Source organism: Dreissena polymorpha, chromosome 6 (genome assembly GCF_020536995.1).
Source record: "Dreissena polymorpha isolate Duluth1 chromosome 6, UMN_Dpol_1.0, whole genome shotgun sequence".
Lineage (NCBI taxonomy): Eukaryota > Metazoa > Mollusca > Bivalvia > Myida > Dreissenidae > Dreissena > Dreissena polymorpha.
In genome coordinates, this window is record NC_068360.1 from 37,299,494 (window position 1) to 37,322,341 (window position 22,848).

The following is a 22,848-nucleotide window of genomic DNA, read 5'->3' on the forward strand; positions in this document are numbered from 1 at the left end:
TATTTTCCACCGACGAATGAAATTGTTTGATTCGATATCGTTGTTTAATTTAAAAAAGAGTGGTTGTGATTTTTACTCCACAGACCCCAACGCAATTCCAAACCAGGTCTGCTTGTAAGATACCTTCACACGCGATTTTCATATAAAACAGACTAAAGTGAGAGGACGTAAGCAACTTGTCCACGTTTAGTGACATTGACCTTGTCCATGATCCGACGAGCCCAAATTAAAATTTCAGATCAGATCTCCATACAAACCTGCGTGATCAAAGCATGAACGTTCAATTCGTATGTAGGTAATTGACCAGAAACCTCATGTCGCCGTGGTTGCTAATGTTAGTACTTGTTTCTTTATCCTTGACTCAACTAACCCCTTATCCAATCCCAAGCTAAATATATAAAATTGCTGTATCCATATTTAAAGCAGGAGTCGTGAAAGCTTACTTACATGGACGTGTTAACAGATTTTTATTTTTGAAAATTGTCGTCAGATGTTTTTTACTTTTCTGTTTCATATAGTCTAGACTATAATTTTTGTTAAAGAAAACCAATGGCCGTCACCGTTATTCAAACCCGGGTGCAAGATTTAGCGTGTATTCACTGGGACTCTCTGGATCAGGATTTTGATTTTAACAGCGTTTTATGCACGCTCTGAAAGTTACATTGTATAAACGTAATTTCCTAATATAATCGACGAAAAGCGTTAAAACAATTATTACTTTTGTCGGATTTAATTGATGATAAGCCGTTATGGAACAATTATTTGACGAACCTACTAACTCATGCGTGTAAGTTTGCTTGTTTGAATTAATTGAATGCATTTGTGCAATGTATGACTGAGCAAAAACTGCGAACGCGTCACATAATTATATTGACACCGAGATATTGTCATATTTCTGTCAAAGTGACCTGGGCATGCGCCTTGACCAAACTGGCTCTAAAATGCAATCCCAATAGAGATCTGCTTGTAGGCTTTTAAAAGTACAACATATAAGTTATATACGTACATCAAAAACCCCTTTAATGAGCGGAAATCGTCTTATATTTGTGACTCTATCCTTGACCCAATTACAACCATGTGTTGTTTTTTTTAATTAAATATATTATTTAATTCAATCTCTGTTTCAGATACAAGATATTTAAAATTAATTGAATCATGTCTGAGGCATTCGGAGATATCCTTAATATCTTAATATTTTGATATTAAAAAAACACGGATACGTGAATTGGTGTTCTGGTTCATCCGCTGACAAGAAAGGCTATAACTGAATATGTATGATAATTGACGGAACTACTTAAATTAATGATGTTCGTTTAAATTTTATTTTGTCATGATATAACTTTATATTATCATATTTAGTTACACTTTTGTCCGTCGGTGCAAGATTGTTCTATAAAACTTACATAACACGGCAAATCCATGTCTTACCAACAATATAGGAAAATGACACCACAGGAGCATTTAAAGGACGGAAATTACTGTTTAGATCCATCGGTCTTTTATTGACGACCATTGACAAATTAAATATAAAATGCAGGAAACAACATAAGGCACACCATTAAACATTAATTTTAACCTCACATGGTTGTTATTACATTTAAAAAGCATAAATAATAATTAAAGTGTTATGTTTAAATTCAATATAATTAATAAATCTGCAATAGAATAACACCTGTCTGAGATACGCTGAAATTAAGTACATACAAGCATCAACTAAATTGTATTCTATCGTAAAAAATCTCAAATCTTTAATCATCTTTAAATCGGACATAAAATCAGATTCTACTACATACAGGAAATAGACAATTGTCTTAACACTACTCCACACGCACGGGATTATGTTTCCTGCCCATGGGAAAGGGCGTTAAAAGATAGTGAAAACTGATTTCTCCAATAGATCGATTTCTGGCCTCCTCCTAAGAACAGGTATCAGTGTTATTTTGTCTGGAGATTACAAAGTAACGGCTTCACCTATTCGCCTTTTGGCACACGATATGGCCTACCTTAAGTCTATCAATACATACAAGAGGTTGGCCACACAGTGCGTATTTGCTATTTCACTCACGTTCGCACTCTAAGAATAGTACCGTAAAAAACGTGCACACATTTTGTTATCTTTAAAAGCATACATATTCACGTATTCATTCAATACTGTTTGTTTTCAGTAAGGTGTCATTAGTGCGTATACATTACTGTCCGTCGTTGCAATAAGCAAATTCAAATGACAACATCTTTTTTTAAATGCATTGCTGACGTTAGCAAAAGTATAAATTTCATTCCTACATTTTTTCGGTTAAGTGTGTTTTAATTAATATTAAAGCGAATACAGTGAGTGTAAATATGAACAAAAAATAAAAAACAAATAAGTTCCCGTAAGCATTAAAAAATCCAATACAATTACAATTAACGTAGTATTCGCTAATGTCAAAGAACAGCATAACATATAACAATAAACACAAATAAAACATTGAAACTGCTACTAACGTTGCTTCAGGTGAATTCCTTGTAATTTTAGGAATGTTTGAAGAGAAGAAAGTTTCCTTTAAAACTTATAGATTGCAGTCATCCATTGTTACTTCGATATTATATATACCTGCATACCCATTTGTTCTGAATCAGTTGTTCCGCTGTTTAGTTGCGTTATTTGGCACAAAATAACAAATGTATCATTGGTAAGATTACGTAGGGCCTAATCAAGTCTTTTATTGAACAATGCGAGTAAAAAAGGGGCCGTGATCCCATGCTTAAGTATATCGTAGCTCTCATCTCATGCGCGAAGGTTCATTAAAGATTTCCTGACAAGGCATTTATTGACATTTTTGATAAAACAATAAACTCAAATTAATTAGGCAACACAATTATTGTTTTCGCGTTTCAATTCCAAACACAGTTCTTCAGACCATGCTACATCCAAATCAGTATTGAAAACAATAATGCCTTTTCGGTGAATTGTGGTTTTGTTTTCTTTGAATTAGAAGCACATGCCTGTTTTCATGTGCTTGAATGTATGTATTTTTTTCAAAACAGAACATTATATGATGAAGTTTAAAGAGCAGTAAATGATATAGCAGAAACGGATATTCATATATGAAACCTAAAGAAAGATTCGTTAACGTTCTTCACAAGGTCATTTTCAACTCACCGTTGAACGTAAAATGCGCATATTTACCACAGTTGTGGACATATGCTTACTTATATTTGGTTTAATGGATGCGTAACATTATTTGCACTGCACTCTGAAAATAAAAACACGTCAAACTACATTAAATAATATCTTGTGAACTTTTAATACGTCACTTTACCTTAATTACTATACTTTGAACTTCAATCTATGTATCCAAGTCGTATCGTTTGATTCTGAATCATAGATTTCTTCAAAGGCGTGGCGTGTCGCTGACTAGAACAATCACGATTACTAGGCAAGAGTGCACACTGCCAAGGTCACATTGTTACATGTATAAAATGATTCAGCAATCAGAAATGATTTTGTTTTTACGCCGAAAAAAAAACGTTATTAATATACACTTTTTTATATAGTTCATTCCAAGAAATACTGTTGATGCATAATGGATGGTGTTACTTTGAGGTGACAAAACCATTGAAAATCATGTTTACTCCTACACAACGCTGCAGCGTTTTAAAGAAAGTCGCCTAAGTGGACTTTAGGATTATGGCAAACAATATAATTGACATGTTAAACCATATGGTTGTATGTTTGCCAATGTTTTGCATTCAGTTAAAACAACAAATATATACACCTTATTTGATTCCAAACGTACGGCTATTATTCATGTACGGTTCATTGATTTGACATGAACACATCTTAACTATGTATATATTCAAATTTTAGAACACATGAATGTAAATGATGAAACATGTAACGGTTTAACCCTTAACTTCATTTTACCTTTAACCGGAAATTAAAAGCCAAGATAACAGTCCGCTTTGAATATGCAGGAGCACGATTGGAGTTTCACTTCTTTATATTGGCATGAAAAAACAACACCTTAAGCATACAGATTAATTAAGCTAACAACACGATTTAACACACAATGAATAAGTGAAAGGAGAACAGTTATTTTATGTATGCACTACATTTGCAACAAAAATACCAACTGTAAACTTTAAATGATTTAAATCGGGTTTACCGCCTTGGAACGACCAATGCAACGCATGAAAAGTAAACCTATTTGATCATTAACACCACTTAACCCTTTCTATCTCGTAACGAAGACATGCCAGAATGTTAATGACAAATGTAAATCGTTGTATGGAAACATTAAAAAATTTATAGTTATTTTCTTGTATAGTTAGAAACATTACAAATTTTATATCAGTTATTGGCATGATTCTATGCGGAAACACCGATGTATATATTGTTAGTTTACGCTTCCCTACTAAAATGTGCCGAATTGAATCAAAGTTGTCCCAAATAAATATATACTTAAAATTCATTTTGTATACCAAAAAAGGATTAAGAACCTATGTGCATATGTTTTTTCGCCTTTACGTGTCTTATTTACATACTTTTCATTTGAAAAAAAGACTTTAAATACTTTTTTATCATACAACATCGCAAGATACATACATTTCTATTACTTTTGCTTTTCAATACCTAAGGAAGACAAATGACAAACGTAAACTTATATTAAACAATCGCTATCTATTAACACGAAAATAAAACCAAATTCTACAACAAGGGAATACAAGGAACATACAGATGGTAATAACAATAAACGCAGACATTATTAGATGATTAATCATGCCCCAGAGAAAGGGCGTTAAAAGATAGTGAGCTCTGATTTCTATGATACATCGATTTCGAGCTTCCTCATGAAAACTGGTATCATTTTTATTTCGTCTTGAGATAACATAAAATCGGTTTCTCTGATACGCAGTATAAACGATTTATGGCTTGTGTACCTATTCAATAATGCTGTGTGCATACTTGAACTGCAATTGTACATACTTATCGTACACAGATGTTTGTTTTCTGCGCCTCAGATATCCAAAATATAGGTTTAAAATCGACGTTTGTCTTTTACTTAATTATTAAAAAACGTACAATTTTAAGAACTAATGTCAGATGCTTTTATAAAGACAAGCACTATAGCAAAGAATAAACTACATTGTAGGATATACGACCGTTTTAATAGCACGGTACTTTTATTATTCTTCCATAAAAGATGAAAAAAAAACCCACTAAAAAACAAATGTAGCATGAACTGTATACTCATTTTGTTTCTTAAATACATTCAAATACAATAAGGAAAATATACGATCGTACAGTGAAGATTGGGTTAAAGAAATATTATTAATAAACACCGAAAAAACACAGTTCGTTTTAAATAATCAAATTTTCGATATACATATACCATTTATTATCTCTCATTTTTAAACAATATCTTAAATGGTTTTTTGTGCAGCTTACATAAATATTGGAAACAATAATGTAAAATAATACATGACTTTTGTGTATCGTCTTATCCTAAAGTTCTTTCTTGTAATTCTAAAAATAATCCATGTTGACCTTTCAATTGTGTTAGCTTGATGTTATGGTGTTATATTGTTTTACTTTATAAAAACATCAAGCATTGTTTTCGATTATAATCAACAAAAAATATGTACTGCATCTCATACAAATTTGCATGACATTTAATGCAAAAATATTTAAGATTAGTTACTTTTTAATAGCCCTAAACATCTAGACTGAGTTTCCGTTTGTTTTTCCTTTTTTCAAGTTGTAATGTAAACACATTTTTAACATTTATCTTGCCATCAACCACTGCCTGTCAGAGGAGAAAAAAGTATATATCTTATATTTTTAATGTTTATATAATTTCCTTACAGTTTGGTTGCGTCCATGGAATTTTGAGAGCTAGCGTTTCATGGATAAGTTTTACAATGGTATTCATAATCATCGAATGAACGAAACAAAAATAAAATTCAAATCTGAAATGTACATCATATTGTTGATTAGTTGAAAGCCTATTTCAAATTTTGTTTTTATAAAAAATATTTTTTTTTCGGCAGTCTTAAAGGTCTAACACGAACAGAAAATGTTCTGATTGTAACAGCGAGAGATGAAAATATAACTACAATTTAAAAAATACATATTCAAACATATGTCATATGTTGTCCTTATTTAACCTCCTTTGGATTCCGCATGTGCATTCGCCAATATGAAAGTAAATCAAATTAAATTTCCAAGCAAGCTTCAAAACTATAGAACACAAAAACAAAAGCAAAACGGGCTTTGCAGATGCGCACACCGTCCACATTGCATCACAAGCGGTATTTCAGCCGGTAAGGCCAACATACAACATATTGTAATGTTTTATTATGTTACAAAAGATGTTTTTGTCAGTAATCGTACTAAGATATTTTGCATTGCACATCAAATCCTCATAATTATGCTTTCCACTTAAGTATACCTTTTGTGCCACTTAAATGTCACACAAATATTTGTTCGATGATTAACCGATCCAGGATAAAGATTTTAAACAGAGCATATGAAAACATACATACATTTTATTAAAGAACAAGCTGTAAAAATAATACCGAAAGAACTTCAAATCTTTCTTATCTTGGCGAGAACAAAATGGCATTACTATAAAACAAGTGACAACACAGTTAAGGTGAACGTCACGTCATCAATCAGTATAGGTTACACTGAACTGGAATAGCATGCACGTGTAATGAAATGTTCTTGTAGTTTTATTTATCTAAAACGTATATAATTTTAGCAAGAACAGTAAAATGATTAAAAACACACGAAGATATCAACAGAACCGAATCAGAATTTGCACAAATAAATAGAGCTCAAATAAATACCGTTGACACGGTATGCGTCCATACGATTATTAATTGAAACCCCTTACCTATTTACATTAAATTACAAAGTAATCTTAAACATATTAACGGTATAAAGGTTAATTAATATTGTATACAAATATCATACCGGGTTTCCAGTTATGAATGTATTGTATTTGCTTCATTTTCAGAATTAAAATAAAAGGCGAAAAGAGGCTTATAACAGTATAGTTTAAGCCTACTAGTATTTATTTTAGCTCAAGTCGAGTCCGTTTCCTGGGCTAAGAATCAGTACTTGGTGTCTATGCGGAAGATCTAAAGCACGCCCCCACAGTGTGGATCACACCCATGACCCCCCGGTCGCTAGGAGGACACCATATCCACTACGCCACGGCGACCTTTGAATACCGAAATACTGGAAAATTAATAAAAAATAAACGTAACGGAATGTAATATGACTTTTATTAAAATACAATTTAAAATATTAAGACGCATTGTTATTACAATTGCTGTTCCACATGATATTTACTTAAGGAAGTTCCAGCAGAAACAAACTTTAATTGTATCACAGAATTAATAGATCCAGACTCAGTCTACATTATTCAATTAATTTGCGGAATTTACTTCATCAGGTACCACTATAGAAATTGGTAAGAAACAAAACCCTGATATATATATATTTTACTTAAAATAAAATTTGTCACAATACTTTGAAGGTTTATTTTCAGCACATCCCTCAACGTAAACAACAGCTGTCCATATTGCATACATGTTGAAGTTAATCCAAATTGATGAGCTATTGGTGGTCCTAAATCTTTTTAAGTGTACTATTAACATACAAAAAGTCAAACAGCTTAATTTATTATCCATGCATCTTCCTATTGCGTCATGCAAGAACGGCCGTTCCTCGCGATGCTAAAGTACAAGTAACCCCGTTGTGTTATTTTGGGATGGACTTTATTACAGATTGTATTTGACATCTTCAACGCATCGATTCATCGTTTTCCAGTAATCTGCACGGAATGGTAAATATCTTTTCTTCATATGATTCACTAAAGGCTTTAGTTCAACGCATACCTTTAAAGAAAATGACATTGTAAACAATGATATCTAAAGAAATAAATTAACATGTCATCTTTAATTTAGCAAACGTCTGAACAACACAAGATTTAGTATCATATGTATGATTTCATAATGTGTTTGATTTATAGAAACTCATATTACACCATTTTAGCAAGATACACAAACTTCATATAATGTGGCGGAACAATTTCAGTTGTTAACTATCTGAAATAAAACATAAATACTTCTCTTAACAAGAGCACCGCATAACGGGTGCCACGCTCGGCTGCGAAAGCTTGTCAGAATTTTTTTTAGAGGTCACAGTGACCTTGACCTTTGACCTAGTGACCCAAAATGGGCGTGGCGTGTAGAACTCATCAAGGTGCATCTACATATGAAGTTTCAAAGTTGTAGGTGGAAGCACTTTGATTTAAGTGGCAATGAAATGGTTTTTGTTAAAGTTTTATATTAGAGGTTACAGTGACCTTGACCTTTGACCTAGTGACCCAAAAACGGATGTGGCATGTAGAACTCATCAAGGTGCAACTACATATGAAGTTTCAAAGTTGTAGGTGGAAGCACTTTGATTTTAGAGCCTATGTATAAGTTTAATATTAGAGGTCACAGTGACATTGACCTTTGACCTAGTGGCCCAAAAATGGGTGTGGCGTGTAGAACTCATCAAGGTGCATCTACATATGAAGTTTCAAAGTTGTAGGTGGAAGCACTTTGATTTTAGAGGCAATGTTAAGTTTTTTGTTAAAGTTTTATATTAGAGGTCACATTGGCCTTGACCTTTTACCTAATGACCCAAAATGGGTGTGGCATGTAGAACTCAACAAGGTGCAACTACGTATGAAGTTTCAAAGTTGTATGTGGAAGCACTTTGATTTAAGAGCCTATGTTAAAGTTTGATATTACAGGTCATAGTGACCTTGACCTTTGACCTAGTGACTCAAAAATTGGTGTGGCGTGTAGAACTCATCAAGGTGCATCTACATATGAAGTTTCAAAGTTGTAGGTGGAAGCACTTTGATTTTAGAGCCAATGTTAAGGTTTTAGCACGGCGCCTACGGCTGGCTATGACAATAGCTCGGGTTTTCTCCGAAAACAGCCTCGCTAAAAATGAATATAGGGGCACTAACTCAGTTTGCGTTTCAAACATAAAGTTTATCAATATTAATTGTATACATTAAAAGAAACGTGTACTTGAATAGCGTACCACATATAGAAAACGTTATGATTCATACGTTTCGAGTTGCTTGAATAAATGCATGTCAGTTTTAATATCGTACAATAGTAACTATTTATTAACCGGTTTATCCCTAGAGAACAGGTAAATAATTGTGTATAACTTTACCGTTTAATTTGTTTATATAAATTCAACAATGTTTTCTAAAATACTATTTCCCTCAATAACATTAGATATGGTATTATTATAGTGAAAGAAATAAAAGATAATCTAATTGGCGTTGACTGTCTGCTGCTATCATGAATGAAAGTCAGGAACCTTGGGCGGGGACAGCATTCAATGTCAATCTTGAATTTTGTACACTGGTAATTGTGTGTAGTTGTCAGTATGAATTTCGTCAAAAACATCTCCAAATCTTTTGGCAAAGCACGCGTTATTAATAACGCAGTACAATGTTAGATATAGAACTGTATATTGTATAAAGTGCATCCCGAGAGGTTCTGTAGAAGGGTTTAGATAGTTATTAGTTATTCTTTTAGGACGATACCATTGTAAGTCTCTATTACACAATGGTGCATTTGGTGACATCCATTGGAGGACTTGTTACATTGCTCTAACGACTCAGTTGGATGACATTTAAGCTTATGTTGCCAAATGTTCATCAGTTGATGTTTTCAATAATAAAGACCTGGTTGATAGTGATCTAAAAATTCCATTACTTTAAAGAACATACATATTCAGTTTATTTTTATTAACGCATATAAAATAAATATGCATGTTCCATATGTTTATCAAAATTATTAAAGTGTGTATTATGGTATTTAAAAAATCATCTTATCTAATGAAAGCGTATGTTCTTCGAGAATGGGTAGTTTAATGTCGTGCACGTTTCACAATAATCTCGAGAAATTTAAATTATAGATATGAAAGTTGTTTTGTAAAAAGTATTTTTGACACAAACACACGAAAGTGCACTAAATGTTCTCAAAGATGTTGTTATCTATCATTTGAGAGTGTAAGATTAACGCCTTTTTTAAGCCGTGTACGCTTGACAGTTAATCTCTCCACGTGACGATCGTTTACTAACCGTATTGTTTGTGACCGACATTCTGTAACTCATTGCATATTGGCCCCCACAAGTTACAGATGATATAACATAATGAATTTGCAACCATAAAAATAAGGAATGCACAATTTATCGAACGCATGCGTGCTTTTTTTTCCTGTTTCAATGACTTTATTCATTCCGTAATATGTGTATATACAATCAATTTACAAAGACATATACATGAACAGTCTTAATGGGCAAAATATGCTGTGTTTTCCCTCAGTTAAAACTATCTCTACCCAAGCTGAATTACTGTATACTTCGTTCCACGTTTTTACCTTACATAAATACTTATTATTGTACAACACAATATTAAGTGATGCTAAACAAAAAAGAGTTGCGCTTTTACAGAAATGATGACTCACCCGAACGCGTAGACAATTACCCACACTAGCATCGTGACAAGTAGAACAGTTAAAACTAACATCAGTGTGAATGGTACTGCAAGCAGATCCTGAAATGAGTAGCAAACTTAAATAATGATGTTTGATTTAAAAGTATTTCGACAAGCCATATACTTTTAAACTGTAAGCAACATAAATGATTATTTAAAATAAACAATTGCTGTTGTCAACGTGGTCGGTTACTATTTATTTACTATACAATGTTTTATTGATACTGACATTACACATATATAGACGAAAGTCTTAACAAAAGGGTAGGAAAGAGGTATGCACACTCTTAAAATTCATGATAAGGCTTCAGTAAAACGTATTGTCAAAGTAAGAGCTAGAAACATTAAACCAAGTGCATTGACATTATAATTTGATGGCATCTGACATGCCTGAAAATAGTTCAAGCCCCTCCCTATAAAAATATCATCATATTCAGAATTGCTATCAGTGGTATGATTTCATAACGGATTGTTTAGGCGCTACTAATGCATCAAACAGTTGCCGTGTACGCAATCGGTTTACGATTAAGAACATTTATCTGTTTTCTCAAACATGAATAGTTTGCGTGCAAACACATTGCCAAAACACATGTTGTTATCAGATGGAAAATGGACATACGTCAATGCTACGTTAGTTGTAAAACCTCTAAAAGAACAAGGTATCGTACTTCACATTAGTGAGTGCATTATTTTAATTTGTAACGACAACACTTTTTTAATCGGAAAATTGATTGTTAATCTGTTTGTGCGTTTTAAAATAAAAGTTTACATATTAATTGTATTATACAATAACGTATGTTTACAAATTTTTACAATATTTCTCTTAATTCAATAATAATTATATAATATGATTAAAAGATGGTTGATGTAGTTTATATTTAAATAACGAATTCTTTATGAAACGACAAGTATCAACTAATCGAGTGTTAGGTTCTTAATTTTAAAAGTTTATAAAACCCGACTGATAAAAAAATACATATATACATATTTCTATTTTCTATATCGTGCCGATGACATGCCTTTTAAGTTTATATATTACCACGCGTTATCTTCTTCATTGTTGTGTAATTAAACGCGAAGCAGAAGCAATGTGTGCCTTTCCCATACATGTGAAAACGTTAACAACTATGTTCACAGTATCACAATTTGATCTACGTTAAACATTGATAAAAACAATAGATGGTAATTGATCTAATCATGAGTAATGGTTCGAAATAGGCAAATACAAAATTGAATAAATCATAATTCTTGTTATCGTGTTCTTTTTAAGGGAGAACAAGACTTTGAGTGTGGTGCCTGGATAACAGTTCAGTACATTTGCCATGTTAAATATTGATAGAGTTCTACAACTTATAGACATGCAATAAATTATTGATTGGTGAAATTAAACTCACATTTGGGACCAATTGCATGAATGTGCATTAATTTACAGCAATCAGGAGAGACTGATTCCCATGACATTGTAGTGGACGACATACAATGTCGCACAATTCGACGAATCTAATTGGCCTTTAACTTTAAACATCTTAAAACAATTTAGTGAATATATACCATCTAGACAAGTAAAAGCAAATCATCATCCAATATGCCCATACATAAAAAAGAACGTCAAGTACTGTCAATCTTTGGACCATCTCTGTCGGCGCACCGTCTAATAGACTATATGTTTAGTATATTACTGCTTTAATACGTTCTACGAATATTAAAGCCAAATACATACGTATGCATGTTCAATGCCATTCTGCAATTGTACATGCAAATCATCATCCGATATGCTCATATATAAAAAAGAACGTCAAGTACTGTCACTGTTTGGACCATGCCTGTGTTTAATATATTACTGCTCAAAAACGTTCTATGAATATTAAAGCCAAATACATACATATGCATGTTGAAGGCCATTCTGCAATTGTACATGTAATAATTTATGTAATTATGCGATCATTAACAATAATTTTTGGAATGTACGTTGCTGCATGTTAGTAGTTTTATGAAGTTGTATCGCTTGTTTCTATTAATGGCATTGTGTCGAATTAACTTTAGACAAGTTCTTTGGGGAACGGCTGCTACAGAAAGTTTTGCAAAATCTGAAGCGGAGAACTCCAAAGTATCCACGTCATTACAAAAAACGGTTTTTGTGCACGTGCTCATAAATATGAATTCAAATATGAATGACACTATGAAAGAATGGCATAAACGTTTGACGTTTAAATATTTAATAATTACGTATATTATGTGCGATTCTTTTGTCTTGTCTTGTCAATGTATCAGAAAGCACTGTACCTATACCTTCAGAAAACAAACGGTTATGAATTAAATAATTTTGCAGTTTATGTTTGTTTAATTGAACACAATTTAAGAGTAAATACGTCAAGAATCAATATAAAATAAGATATTCAATAATTCACAATAATTCAGTACGTCCGAAACCAACATAAATATATGTGCATCCCCTGAAGGACACTTATATAATATAACCTAATGAAAATATTGGTATGTGATGTTTATAGAGTACAGTGCATGTTCTGTATATCCGATCGAAATGGGGAGCCTTATACCTTCCTTACATCTGCTGGCTGTGTTGACTTAGAATAAGTTATCTTCGTGATTGTCTTATTTTATAGATTTGTAAAACATATTGTTTTGGTGGAATGAGGTCAAAACTAACGGACACTAACTGACAGTTCACTCTTTGATTGAACGTCTGGTACATTAAGCAGGGGAATAAACTATACCAATGTAGACATCAGTGCTATCACAAAGTATAAACGACCGAAATACTTGAACAACAATGAAGTATCCTATGTATTGATAAAATCATGCAGTCATGGAATATTGTTAGAGTCATCTTTGCAAATCATACATCCCTACTTACTCGAAGGACCAATCATCTTTTTGAAGCATTTTTTGAACATGTTCGTTTGTTATTACAAGTCTGGGAACAATTTTTAGTCATAAAATGCGATATTAAATGCTCTGTATCTGCCAACTATTCATCATCTTATATCTTAATTATTCCACACATGTTCAAATAGTGTATGTGCACTTGCTATACGCATACAGAGATACATGTATACCACGATTGAAGAGTCAAAACGTACGTCGGTATAAATCATTCGACCGAAATATTGCGAAGCTCTAAGATAAGGGTCATTTGAAGTTAAAAAGCCACACAGTGTGTTTTATAATCAACAATCTTGATTAGAGCCAGTTTATTCGTGCGTTCAGGTCTTTTGAACAAAATACATTATATGCTGATTAAATACCTTGTATGATTTTTTGTATTTCTGTTTAACCTAGGTACTTGATTATGTTAAGTATACTGTTAATCATAATACTAATAAATGTTAATAGTTCAAACGATAATAAAAACGCATATCATTAATGAAAATTGAGTTCTAAATATGATCCGTTAATTAAAAAGGAAATAGTAACATAAATGTATGCAGAGCATTTAGTTGGAACTCTGCTTGATATGTGTTTTAGGTTATCGATAACATCACCGATCATGTGCGTCTGTTCTGAACAAGCATTTTCTGAAGTAAAGGCACTATCAAATCATGGGTTTTGCCATAGTTACAAACCACACTCCAGAAAAAAATCAAGCAAGTGTACGCCAACAATTCTTTTTTAGTTGTACCTTTCATAGAAAGATAAATAAACATTGTAGATTAGTTTGTACCTAATGCAAACGAGATAATTTGTTGTAATCATTAAACACTCCCCGCCATTTGTGTCTTTTAATAAGCATCTGGGATCTGAATGTGTGATTTGAGGACGATAACCAACGTTATGTATTTATTTACCAATGAAAGAGTCTATGGTGATGGGATTTAATGACGCGAACGATAATATGCTCAACATATTATTCAATTATTTGATAAGGTCTCCTATATGTATGGCATTTTGAATCCGCTTGTACAGAATTACATATCTCCAAAACTGAACTTGAAAGCAGGGAACGCGTTCGGAAAACATTTACTCATGCGAAGGTAGTTGAACGTACCTTTTTTTAAGCATACTGTATAGTTTTAATGTTTGATAAACTGAGTAAGATATTATTTATTGATGTGATGAAACAACTGCTCATCATGTTTCTTGCTACGCAATGGGGCGTTCTGACATTGATGGGAAAAGTGACATAGTGTACTTACGATTGTGACAAAGGACGTTATTTACATTAAAAATAATACACTACAAAAGTGTTGTGTTTCCAATTAACTTCACTAGAAAGGTTATTGCTATTCGGACTTGGCGTGTAGAATACTGACAAACCATCAAATACGCTTTCGTTTCACGTACATTTATGAAGTTAAAGATTAGTATGCCAAGAATACTGTTGAGGCAATTTATACTTTTCAACTACACATACACTGCAAATTTATCTGCTACAGCAGGAGAATCAATCCTTATTTTACCTTTTTGCAAGGCACCACGCACAAAACAGTTAAACACAAACAAAATACACTAGCCAGCACAATGCAAAAGCATATGGGTTTTTAACAGATTTGAATGAGCTCATAACCTCACATTTGGCCCACACTTGACCCATAATTTTTCATTAATTATTCATACAAATTAGCTTCAAAACATCGCAGTTCAAATCAAATACCAATACAAGACAATACATAATTTTCATTTGAATTACATTTTACTACGTAATGGTTATATGCAGACCACAGCACCAGAACCGTAACTGTATCGTGCGCGACGAAATGAAACCGAAAATTATCGCCTATATCTCGTATTCATTAAAATAGCTTAGGATATAAATTAAAATAAATTTTGAAACACTACTTTCATATAAATATAACTTTTCTAAAGACCATTTGTGTTGTGTACGTTGGTCACAATGTCCTTACATATACGATTTATATAAATTAAACAAAAATATGCATTTAGACTAAATATCGCTTTACAGATATTTTACATAGTACGCTCCTATATTGTTGGCTTTACCGTTCGTTAAAATCATGTAAACGACGGAAATACGTGGTGGTACGAAACATTTTGTTCACTTAAATTTGATGAGTTGATAAGCATACCGTTCATCAAAGGGTCTTTGGTAGGAATTTGGGAAATCCAATTGTTTCGTCATAGTTACTGGCGTGATATATAGAGATCATAAAAGTGGCATTGGATTGCATTCTCATTCAAAACGAATGCTAGCAATACTGGGCGGGAACCGTTCTGTGCCAATATGAGAATTTATAAGTGCGTACTATAAAGGTTTAGAAACTAATCGCATGCATGACCTTCGTGAAGAATAACACGTCAGACACAAATTAAGTAAACATTCATTAGTTGTTACTTGATGTTACAACGATTATTTGGCTATATGCATTTGCCACTGAGGCGAAATATATCCAGTAATAATAGTGCATCAGAATAAAATGAAAAAGTATGTTTGAAACTATTATTTCCTACATATGATTGCAGATTATATCACATTTTAGTACATTTAATGGTAGGTACATGAATAAACAAAGAATGAAGTTACAATTATCTCATTCTCTAAAAATGACATAAAAAACTTATTTTACAAATATAATTTTCAAGTGCAACAACACTTGTACAAGCGCGATTGTAATTGAAAACAGTATTGCGAATGATATTTTGATTGTGATATTTAAGTAAACAATATTATTCTGTGATTGGCGATGAATTTCCACTGGCCAAGTATTTTGAACACATAACATAACTACATATAACACGTAAATGTTCTTATATCTGTTAAATTTAGACAAAATATGATGTTAGTTAAGTTGATAAAAATTATATAAATGCATTAACAGTATTTTCAATATTGAAAGGGATGAACAATTTTTTATTAAAGCAAGACGTGTACACGTTTTCTTGAAGTATTATTTAGACCAATGACTTTGCAACGCATTTTATAACGACAAATACAAGTTACCTTAGTGCATCATGAGTATTTGCTAGGCAAGGATATGACGTACAAGTTAGATTGGCATTCATTTGAAAAGCATATGCTACTTATTTCCACATCTAATAGTATCGTATCACTAATGCCTGCTCACGATAAGAAAGGGTTATCGTACATAAATATTGTACAGTCGTGTTTCATTAACATTTACAAGCATTTCAAGAAACTGGTACCATACTGCCTTGATTTAAACCAGTATGTTTTAATTGGTATAATAATTTGTTTTCGTGTAACTGGTATTAAAAATTGATTGAGCCATCGATGCATGGACATATTTTCTAGATGCCAGTGGTACGGCTGTCTCTAAACGTTGGCGCCGTCGTAGTGTTGCATTATCTGGTCTCAGTAATTTTTTGATATCTAAATGGTCCGCATGCAAAGACATTTGTATATAAAATACGCTGATAAATATGAATTCATCCGATCAAATGCGTGTCATTTATGTTTCTATATAATGTCAAACAGATTTATCTTCAGGAATTTAAGAAAGTTATTAAATAACCTGGAATATCCCACAAAGAGTACAGAACTTCATAGTCCCGTTACAAAAAAAAAGACATTACAATGTATTTTGTCTTATTTGTATGAAAGCGTGTTATGACAGAAGAATGGCTTATAACAATTATTATCAACAACTTGACATTCACACAGCACTAAGCAAAGATGCTGTTGAATACAAATTTCGTGTCACTATCAATCATCGTAAGGTACTATAGATGACAGGCCAACCAAACATTTAAAGCAGACCATCGTTCATTGGAATATACACATAAACCAGCTTCTATTCACAAAATATTAATATTTTCAGCGTCTATTAAAATCATACGACATCTGGAAACGAGTCTTGTAGCGAGGTATTTGATGATTCTGTTGCAATATCATATTACTTGTATGACAAAGGCCTGCCTTTGACGTAGTTTCCTACACATGACAATTTCTATTAGAGAGAAACAGTTCGCCATCGAAATGTTCGTTTTTTTTATTTTCGTAGAAATCGCTTCATCGTAAAATATTAAGCGTAAAAAGGTATATTATGAGTCGAGTTGTGTTTTATTTAAAAACTGCACTTTACTTCTGAGGATATTTATAAAAAAACAACATGCGTTTTGCCACAATCCGGTAGTGTCAAGGCAAACACCACAGTTTGTTTACTTAAACATGTTAGTAATATGATTAGAGGGTACAAACATAAAAAATAACAAATCCATATCTATATATGAGGTCTGTTTTGCTGAGCATCTATATGTCTTGCATTCCGTGACCGTTTAGTATGTACTAACCTACGCAGGAGTCAAATTATGTTATTGTAAACTAATCATAATAATTTATTATTTAAAATTTGCATAAGCAATAAGGACGAGTTATGGATATGTCAAATGCAGAATCTACATGGCATGATCTCAACAAATAAAGTAAATTGTTGACTTAAACACTTTCTTTATTAGTCAATACAAAATAATACAAAACGATAACTATCACTTTTGCATCATCCCCTATCTTATCTATGCAAGGGATTAAAAGAATTGTATTATATATATGAATGATAGATAGGTCATTTATACGTGTGTTACTATTTATAGTAACACAATTTTGGTGGAACAACAAGCCCGTAATGCAGGATTTTATTGTGCGATTTCGTTGCCTTAAACTCGGCCTCAACGAATGACCGGTTCGTGCAGTGAAAACAAATCCTGGTTGCTTATCTTACAGAATCAGTTGTTGTGTTAGACATAATTTAACTGAAACACTAGTATTGTTTGCACTCCTTTTCTTGCAATGCAATTGCAAGTGTGCGAACCAAATATCAAGCTACTTGCCGTGCTATTGGTGCATTTTGTCATGCAACATCTGCTTTTCATTTCAGTTAAAAGTACAATCACGTGTTGTTAAATTTAGGTGTGGAGATTTACTGCACTTAAAATCAAACTTGACATATGCCATGTCTACTGCGTGTCGTAAATATCCGATAGCGGTAAGTTCGGCTGTATTCTGCGGATGATAAGCCTTGCATTCATTAGTTTTTATAAATGCTGGCATAACAATACCCATATATTTTTCCCTTCATAATATTAATATGCCGTAAAAAATTATACCGATATTGCAATGAATCTTAACATAACCTGCGCATGTGGCTGAAAATAGCAACGAGGAATTTCTAAAAATTCCGTTAAATCTTATAATCGGAAGACGCTTTTTTAATATACAAGACAATAATATTATTATGAGCGCTTGCTTTTTGTATTTAATCTGCATGTAAAACTTGTCCGTTATTGTTAGAATGGTATCTTTGTTTGGTGCAATCAAATAACTATTATAGGCATCTTTCGGGATATGGTTAACATTGCACCCTCGAGAAGTAATGTTAACTTTGGCTTTCAGACGCGGTTTACATCATTCGCCTGCAATATTGCGATATTTACCATACCTCTCACCTGTCTATGATATTTATATACAAAATGATATACCGACTATTTTTACTTGAGGTGATCATCATGTTCCTCCAACGTCTTGGTGCGTCTTGACACTGAAACAAATTGTTTACAACCTTGACATTGTGTACTTTTGATTCAAGCAAAGGTGTTATTTTGCAAAGACAAAGACTGAAAAAGTTGTAGGGTTGCCAATTATCGTCATAAAAAGACTGAATTTATCCGCTTAATATGCTGCAAACCATAACATACGCTTTCACACGCTAACCCCAGTTCACACATAGACGCCGCTTCTACTACGATCTATGTGTGGCCGAAAACGAGGCCGATCGTGACAAATCGCAGGAGAAACGTAGTAGAGTCTTCATAAGCACAGTATGATCGCGGTAAAGCCTTCATGATCGGAGAGCTATACGCTCTCGCTACGCTTATTTTGAACATGCTCAAAACAAGCGTAACTGGATCGTGGCCAATAAGAATCGGTGTAGAGTCGTAATAAGAGCGTAGAAGAAGCGCCATAATCTTACAGGCAGCGCGGAAGCATCGTGGAGAGATCTTCATGATCGTAGTAAAAGCGCAGTAAAAGCTCTGAGTAGCGTCGTAAGGTCGTAGTATGATATTGAATGTCGCGACAGTAAACGCACTAAGCGTTTGACGTAGGGGCATCGTAGAACGGTCGAAATAAAGACCATACTTTTCCAAATTGCTCGATTAAAACTCCGCTCAGCCTCGATCCTTTGTTTTCAGATCGTGGCATGGTCGGGATGATCGTCGTAAAGTCGCAGCTATGTGTGAAATGGGGGGTACCACCTGTGTGTACAGTTACTACGTGTAATGCTGGATGATTAAATCGATTAATGAAATCTATAAAAAAAAAGATTTACTTACTGTGTGCCATGGCAGTCAAAACAAGCACCGACCTTTGTACAGCATTTACACATCACAATTTACTGAGTTACCTGCTCATATATTTCCGTTGACAGTTCTAACAATTTTATTTACTTTTATTTTAGGTTTAAAAAGGATAAAACAATAGTCACCTTACGCGTTTGTGTTTTGTTATTTCGACTCCTATTCGTGTCAGATTGTCGTTATGATGCAAAAGTACTCAAATTCTGGTCGAATTTACATGACATCCTATACACAATTAAGTTTTGTTTCCTTCATTATTTTGCTACGATGTCATTACGATTTAAATCTGTTCATCGTGGTCCAAATACATGCGATTAAATATGCGCTTTACAAATGTGTACGGTTACATTCTAATTGGCTGCCACGCCTATGTGTAGTTTGCATCGCCGATGTTGATTATTGTTATACCTCTATAAATAATTGTTGTGACATTGTGTATCGGATTTAAAGGGACCTTTTCACGGATTTTGGAATGTATTGAAGTTTGTCATTAAATTCTTTATATTGATAAATGTTAACATTGGATCTAAAATTCTCAAGTTAAAAACAAGAATAATATAAAAGAAAGAAAACAAGTTACCCTGAACAGGCCTCGAACCACTGACCCCTGGAGTAAAAGTCTAAGGATAAGACCACTCGGACATCCGTGCTCTTACAATGAGTGATGTTTTTTATACTTTAATAAGCAATCCTCGTAATGTCAAATAAAATTACGATAACATCAGAACTCTCCAATAATTCAGTCGTTTCGCGTTGCAACGCTTTATACTTTTCAGGTTTTTAAATCGCCAAAAGATGCCTATAATTGATATTTTAAAGCATGGTAAATGTTAACTCTTACTGTTCTGTTTCCTCACACATATCATAACTACAACGAAAATTTGCTGATCTGAAACAATTTTTCTTAGTTCGTCTATTTACCAAAACATGGAAAAGTTCTTAAATACTGGACTCAAATGTAATATGTTATGGCACATGTATATACATAAATTAACAAAGAATAAAGTCACAATTATAATCTTCAAGTGACTTAATCAACAGGTTTTACAACCTTCATTATTATAACCATTTTACCAGTACATTTGCATAACAATAATGTCATGCTTCAGTAAACACGACAAAAAGTACGATATAAAAATATATTTGTTTTTAAATAATACAATATCTAAATATTAATTTTATGTAAATATGAAATTGTAAAAAAATTATGCCTGCACAGTACGCTTTTACAGCGTTGTTCTTTCAATTTTTTTTTATATCAGTTATGAAAGGAAATACATGTAAAAGATTTCCATTTCAATCGTTAATCGTTGGACCTATGGCTGTTCATCTTATGAAGTAACTGATTTACCATACATACCATGTACAGACCCAGTGATGTTTGTGTAGACAAAGGGCAATTAAAGGTCACACCATTATCAGCAAAGATATTACATAATTGATCCAACAGGAACCAATTATCCTGAACGTGATAGTGTTAAAATAGCATATAGCGTCCTTGAATGTACTTTGCGGTTGTTATCAATATGTTACACATATTTTACCGGCAATTTTTTTGCAATTATGAATAATTGTCGTTTATTTCCATGGACAGTGTTTGTTTCCTCTGATTACCCTAAGCATTTTTTGGATATTGATAAGACACTTATTTAAATTTGAAATGTCATGAGTTACTTATTTCAACGTCAGACAATATCTTATCATAGTTTTTTGTTCATGATAGAAATGGTTGTCTTGAAGATAAGAACTAGTTTCCAGTCGTTTTCATTTACAAGCATGACACGAAACATGCATGCATACTGCGTATTAAACCATTAAGTTCTCAATGGCATTCGACTTTATTGCCGGGCGTGTCGTTGTTATTGCAAAGTATTGTGACCTCGGTGCACCGGTCTATGTTTTAGAGGCCAGTATGAGATTAACTGATGCGTCTGTGTCAAAACATAGCGAAGACGCCGTCGTTGTATAACGACAACTACTATCCACACGTTTTTGTAGAGAAACGACCCTGATGCAAAGACGTTTTTGTACAAAATAAGCTAATAAATAAAAAGAACATCTAATATAAAATCTTTTTATTTTGCCATGCTCTGTGAAACGGGGGTTTAATGCATGCGCACAGGCTACTAATGGGCGACACTGTCCGCTGTTATGATATTTTTCGTTTCAAAAAAGTCTTTTCTTAGCAGATATTTAGTTAAGGCGGAAGGGTCGTCCCTGTTTAGTTTGTATGAAGTATGATATTTTATGTTAACATGACATGATTTGAATTGAATTACACCGCTGCAGCAGATATCTTTTCTTTCACATGACGATTTGCACTAAAGGAAAACACTTTACCATAGTGCTCCTTATACCAACGACGTTTTGCATTGTATTGAAACGAAAGAACCATACTCAGGGCAAGAAGGTATTTTGTATTAACGATATCTGTTTAAATTAAAACTTCAAACTTAGTCTGAAAAGGTTCAGCCAAAAAAGAAATCATGAGTTTTGACACAGACGGTTGTTTATAGACAGACACACACAGCGATATGTTTACTTAAATTAAGTACAAGCCGACTAAAGAATATGTTTATTTACTCGAACTTGTAAATAGTCAGTGATATAATTGTCTTTGTCTAATATATCTTATGCTTGAGTGAAGAAATGCGGTTACTACTACGAGTTCCATGAGTGTAATCCTATCACTCGTAGACTATTAGTTAATGGGAATATGTGATATTTAGTGAACAAAGCAGTTTTGTTTGCGCCAGTCAGTTTATCATGTTAGGATGCGAGATTACTGTGTTAAATGTGATAATTAAACAGAATAAATGTTAATGAATCATATTGAGTTATTTTTTTTTCAGGCGATTATGCGTTTGGTTATAACAAGAATTGATTCATTGTTTTATTAATGTATGCGCAATTTAACTTTTTATTGAAGAATAAAAGTTAGTATATATTTGTGTCGACGAAAAGGGTTTGATGATTGACAGAAAAGTGAGA